General features: G+C 34.0%; 1 pseudogene; it reads right to left on the reverse strand.

The window, feature by feature from the left end:
* Window positions 1-3,666: 3,666 nt before the first annotated feature.
* LOC135666146 (pentatricopeptide repeat-containing protein At2g19280-like) lies at window positions 3,667-5,873 on the reverse strand (annotated as a pseudogene).
* Between the last annotated feature and the right edge of the window lie 213 nt (window positions 5,874-6,086).

Here is a 6,086-nt window from a genome sequence, read left to right on the forward strand (position 1 = left end):
TTAAAGTGATTTACGAATCAGGTTTTCTATCGAAATCATTTTTATCGTACGAACGCAGTTTTAATCGTCGAAAGTTTTCCGCTGCACTAATTCACCCCCCCCCCCCTCTTAGTGCTCCTGATCCTAACAAACCTTTCTTACCACAAATGCTTTATTATAAAAACTTTCCCATTGTGAGTTTACATAGCATTTATAAACTGAGATGATTTACGTTTTAACTTTCTTTTATCATTACCTACTCCTTGAGTAGTATTCAAAATATTACGAATCTTTTCTACTTTAGTCTTAATTCTTCTTAACGTATATATTAGTCAGCTAATTTAAATTCCACTTATCCTTTATTTGTGTTGTGGCAAATTTTAAATGAGCCAAACTAAAAAGAAAAAAAATTAAAAATAAATTATATGAGAAAAGACTCAACTATATTTATGTTCAATGTTCTTGACTTTACAATTTTGTTAGTCATATTGATAATATAATCTTGAATTCCTTAAATAGTATTATATTAAATTTTAATAAGTTCTTTCATTAATATATCAGCCAATGACTTATCAATATATTTAAATTGATCTTTAAATATTTAATGTGCTAATTGTAGACTATAATAAAATCTAAATATTATTAGTAATTATCATAAAATTAAGTCTTTTATATCTTTTTTTATCATTTATTTTAATTATTTATTCCATAGTATTTTTTGGTAGTCATGTTTGTGATCCTTTCAACTAGTTTGATCAAAGTTTAATACACTCAACGTAAATTGCATATGCTCAAGTTATTTCTAATAATTTAATAAAAAAATATAGGGATATTTATAAAAATGTAATGTAGGAAGTATCACTATAATAAAATAATATAATATTAATATTTTAATTTTTTTTAAATAAATATTAAACTATTAATATTATCTATATTTCACCTTTGGTGAAATATTAATATATCTAGTGTTCATATAAAATTATTTATGGAGAACTGATATCATCCTTATGGAATAATATTACTATTTTTGGATATATAACCCTAAACTATAAAAATATCCAAAATAATATCATCCTATCCCATTATATAATTATTCAAAATAAATTATTTTTAAAATTATTTAAATATCATAATTATATGTATCATATGAATATTATTTTTTTCATTTTATTTAAGAGTGATGCTTTAATGTTATTTTATAAGTTATTGATTTAGGCCACTTTGATGGTTATAAGATCAATACAATAATATAAAATATAATTAAAAATATTTTATAAATAATAAAATAATTATTATATATTATATCTCATATGTCTATCAATTTAGACCACTTTGGTAGCTATCAATCAAATAAAATTTAAGGGTATAAATTATAAATAATATTTATTATTATTTTTAAATATGATGTATGTTGAAATAGTTCAATAATAAAAAAAATAATCATAATAATTATAGAATATTAATCAACAAAAAGAAAAACTCATATAATAACTATAATCATGATAAAACATAAATCATATCTTTATATGAAAATAAATATTATTTTATAATTTCAAATATATGTATATGAGTAACCAAACAAATATCCAAGAATAATAAATAAATTTTTAATTATTATATGTAAAATTTTATCAATATGTCATATGAGAAAAATAAAAAAATTAATAATTTTTTTTAATTCTATATGAAACCCTTAGACTAGTCAATCCTATTTAATTAGGCAGACCTAGAATTAGGCTAAATATTAACCTAATTAACTCAGTCAAAAATTAAAGTTAATCAAAATTTGACTTTCTTGAAATCGATAAAAACTTGATTGATCAAATCTAAATTCAATCAAGCAGGTAAAATACAGTCATAATCAAATTCAATCAAAATATTTGATTAAAATAAATCAGATTAGTCATTTTTATAATTGAGGATATAAGTAAAAAAATTAATTTCTAAAAGATAAAATTATTATTTTTCTTAAGATACATATTAGAATTATCTAATTTTTTAGGTGTGAAAATATTTAATAAAAAAGAAACCCTAAAACCTCAATAACCCTTGTAGCCATCGTTGTGTCCCATCACACCCAAGCGCATGGGTTTTGCGGTCATTTGCTACTTGCGCGCTGCTAGCGATCACTCTCACATGGCTGATCGTGTAGTTGTGGTGACATATCTGTCGCCATCCAAAATTTTCTAGGAAACTTGTACCAAAAATAGAGAGATATTGATGGAGAGATTGTAGTCACAAAAATTTGATCAGTCAAAATTTCACAATCTTGGATAGGATACCAGTTGAATGTCCTCCAAACAGTCATATTATCAGGGACAACTAAAGGAGATGAAAAATCTCCAGTTTTTCAGCATTACCAATAAGCATCAAGTGATTTCAGAAATACTGAGTGCATTAAAACCTTTGCCTGCTTGAGTCCAGTTAACTAATGATAAAGGACTCCAGAAATTATCATTCTGAAATCTAGTTTTCCTTTCTCCGAGATAGTAATGATCTTATGTGTACTTATTGCCATGATAAAACATGCCATTAACCTTCGTAACCCCTCATTACCTAAGAATTTCCAAATTCAGCATCTATCACCACAGACACTATTCGTAGCAGTATTGTCATAATTTCCACCCAAGTTAGTGCAAGAATTAGAATAAAAAAATAACATGGGAAAGATATATTTGAGACATACGTTACTGCTTCCAGTATGCATCTTTAACTTGTAGCAACAGCAACACATTGTGGTTGCATTATCCTATTGAAATTTTAGTTGTTCTAAATGATTATTAGATACATCAAGTTTTAATTCTCATCATAATAAAAGCTTGTGTAACACCAGAGATTTTGACAAACATCATAATAGTATGCAACAGATTGTATCACAAAGGCAGAAATTAAAAGAGAACAAAATAGTGTTCCTTTAGAGGACAGAGCACATTAGTCTATACCGCATACTAGCTTAGAAAACAACTAGGGTTGTTATCATTTTTCTCAAGCACAAACTCCACCTTTGTTCAGATCCAACCACATTCACAACATTGCAATGTATCAAGTTAACTCCATGTTTTTGTGTAACATTCGATCGCACATAGGCATCAAGACGTGTACCAATGTAAAAGGGAAAAAGTTCTAATTGGAATATCTTACAGTTGGTAACGATAGGTGCTGCTTAGAATCGTTTTGAAAGAGCGACCAGTGGGTAGCATGCATGGGTAGTTCTCAAAGATTGTTTATTGCACTGAGAGAAGACTGCAAAAAAGAAGTCAGTTGACCAGGCAGAATTAACTGAATGGTTCTTAACAACAATCGGTCACTTTATACTCCTGCCAACTATGTTCAAGAAATTGGCCGTATGTTAGATCAAGTAAACATAAAACAGGAAGATGAAAAATTCCAGATCAGTTAGAAAAATCAGGTAAAACATCACATCTAATTGCATAAATTAAACTCTGAGAACATTAAAAAAACAGAATTCCTGATGTTGTGCAGCAAAGAGAATGCAGAATGAATGTGATGTTTACATCTACGGTCCAGTAGAACAGAATAAAAGAAAGTAGGAGAAACCTTACTTTTTTTTTTTTTGACTGACAACCTTACTGGCAGACTTGTCCACCAAAGCTCCCATAAGAAATTGCACCCTCATATTAGTTTGAAGATGGCAAGTGACAATTATTTTGAAGCTACACCAATCAATTCAATGGCATTAAAGCACATCTAAAAATTCATTAAGAATCCATCATTCTATTTTCAAAGAAAATTTCATACATCTTCATGGCAGCATTTTCAACTGCATTTTTTACTCCTATTTTCTCAAAGCAGCAAACAAGAGCCTCATATGTAAGATTATTAGGAAAATTATCATTTTCTTTCATCATGAACAGAAAACGGCAGGCTTCACTAATGTTCCCTTCTTTACAGAATCCACATTAGGTCAGGCTCCTATCCAGCATCCAACATCTTGTGAAATAAAACACTTGCATCTTGCATGCGTTTCCTTTTGCAGAAACAATTAAGGAGAGCACAACGTCTTGTGAAATAAAACACTTGCATCTTGCATGTGCTGCCTTTTGCAGAAACAATTAAGGAGAGCACAACAAGTGACAACATCAGGTGTTATTCCATTATTGCTCATGCTACACCATATGAGAAATGCTTCTTCCAAATTTTCAACTTGAGAATAACTCTCAATTGCATTGGTAAATGTGATTCTTTCAGGAGAAAACCCCCTTCTAACAAGTTCATTGAAGACTTCTCTTGATTCCTTGACGTAGCCTCTTCTGATAAGTCCATGCATGAGAATGCTATATGTCACGACATCTGCGGATACACCATCCTTTTCCGACATCCTTCAACTCATATGCCCTATGCATGTGGCCCTTCTTCCTGTAACCATTGATCAATGTATTATAGGTGACAACATCAGGTTGTACACCCTCCATTTTCATCAAAAAAGAATGTACCGTGCACCACAAAGATCATTTCTGTCACAACAGCTTTCTATCAACACTGTATATGTAAAAACAGTTGGCTTAGCCCCTCTTTTCAGCATTAGTGCAAATGTCTTCAAAGCCTGATCTATCTCACATGCTCTACAGTAACCAACGATAATAGCTGTGTGATTGAATGAGTCAGGATCTAACCCCACCTCAAACATCTCTTTGAACAGCTCATAAACTTCTACCATATTGCCATTTTTACATAACTTTAATATCAAGCTATTATACACAAAAACATCAGGAATGCTACTTAGAGAGTTCAAAAGATGTACGGCATCACCAACCTACCAACTTTGCAATAACCATCAACAACTGAAGAGCCCAAAACATCATCATGAGAGATGCCCAACTGCAACATTTTATATAGTGGAGCAGTTGCCTCTTTGAGGAGTCCCCATTTGCACCAGGCATTTATCATTGTTGTATGCACAACAACATCGGCTTGACCACCATAGTTCTGAATCTCGAAGAGCAATGTATAAGCACAGTCGAAGTCACCATGAGCACCAAACTCCCGGATAAATAAACTTATAATCGGCATTTCCACAAATACCTTCCATGCCAATTTGAACTGCTTGGATTCCAGCAGCAACTCGATGAGAGAACTCTACACACGGATGGTCGGGTACATGCCAAGGTTCCTCATATCATCCACCAAACTAATAGCCATCTTGATCATTCCTTTATCTACATAACGCTTAACGAGCATGCTATATACAGTTTCCAAAACTCTCCTACTATTGCTAGTTTCACGCAACGCATCAGACAAGAGCTGATGCCATTCTCCAGCGCTGTACTCATCAACATCCCTAAGAACACTCCGAAGGAGATTCACTGCGATGTCGTTCATATTCCCCGAAACCGCTATGTGCACCATCGTGGAAACCGCGCGGACGCCATGCTTCAAACCGCTGTACCTCTGCGACAGCCTAAAGAAGTAGAAAGCCAGCGCCGCGTCGGAGCTGCCCTCGAACAGATCGTTCAGCAGGGCAACCACATTGCACTCGCACAGCTCGACTTCGAGCGAGTTCGGGGAGCCCAGAATCCAGCCCCGGCGCGAGAGGCTGGCCCGCATCCACTTCATCATGTCGGCCTCGCAGAACCATTGTCTTGAGAAGGAGTACCTTCGCCGGGAGGCGACGAAGGTACAAAGAAAAGCAACATCCCTCATCACCATCATGCTACTTGGGCTTGCCGGCGGCGCCGGCGAGACCGTGCTTGTGGATCTCATGGACTACGTTCTCGATCGCGTCGGATTCTTGCCTTTCATTCAAAGCATCCCCTTGCTGGTGGTTGTTTCCTCCTGTTCAAAGGCCTCTGTTGTTGATGCCGTGGACGGGGAGTCCACATTGGTTCGATTCGGTTCGGTACCGAAAATACAAGCTCCTCGGAGGGGTACACCGGGTGGGTCACGTGAGAAGATGGATCCGACTGGCACGATCCGGGGCATTGTTTGTTCATCGTAAACGGGTTATGGATTAGTCCCGAAGTGGCACTTAAGCCTCGCTAAGGTCTTTATACAAGTAGTCAGCGTTGGAGGGATGTTCTCGACCTAACCCTTTCGATGGTTAAGTTAGTAGAGAAGTAAAAAATAGTCCAACTATCTCCTTTGAGTAT

The sequence above is a fragment of the Musa acuminata genome, unplaced genomic scaffold, assembly GCF_036884655.1.
Source record: "Musa acuminata AAA Group cultivar baxijiao unplaced genomic scaffold, Cavendish_Baxijiao_AAA HiC_scaffold_1075, whole genome shotgun sequence".
Lineage (NCBI taxonomy): Eukaryota > Viridiplantae > Streptophyta > Magnoliopsida > Zingiberales > Musaceae > Musa > Musa acuminata.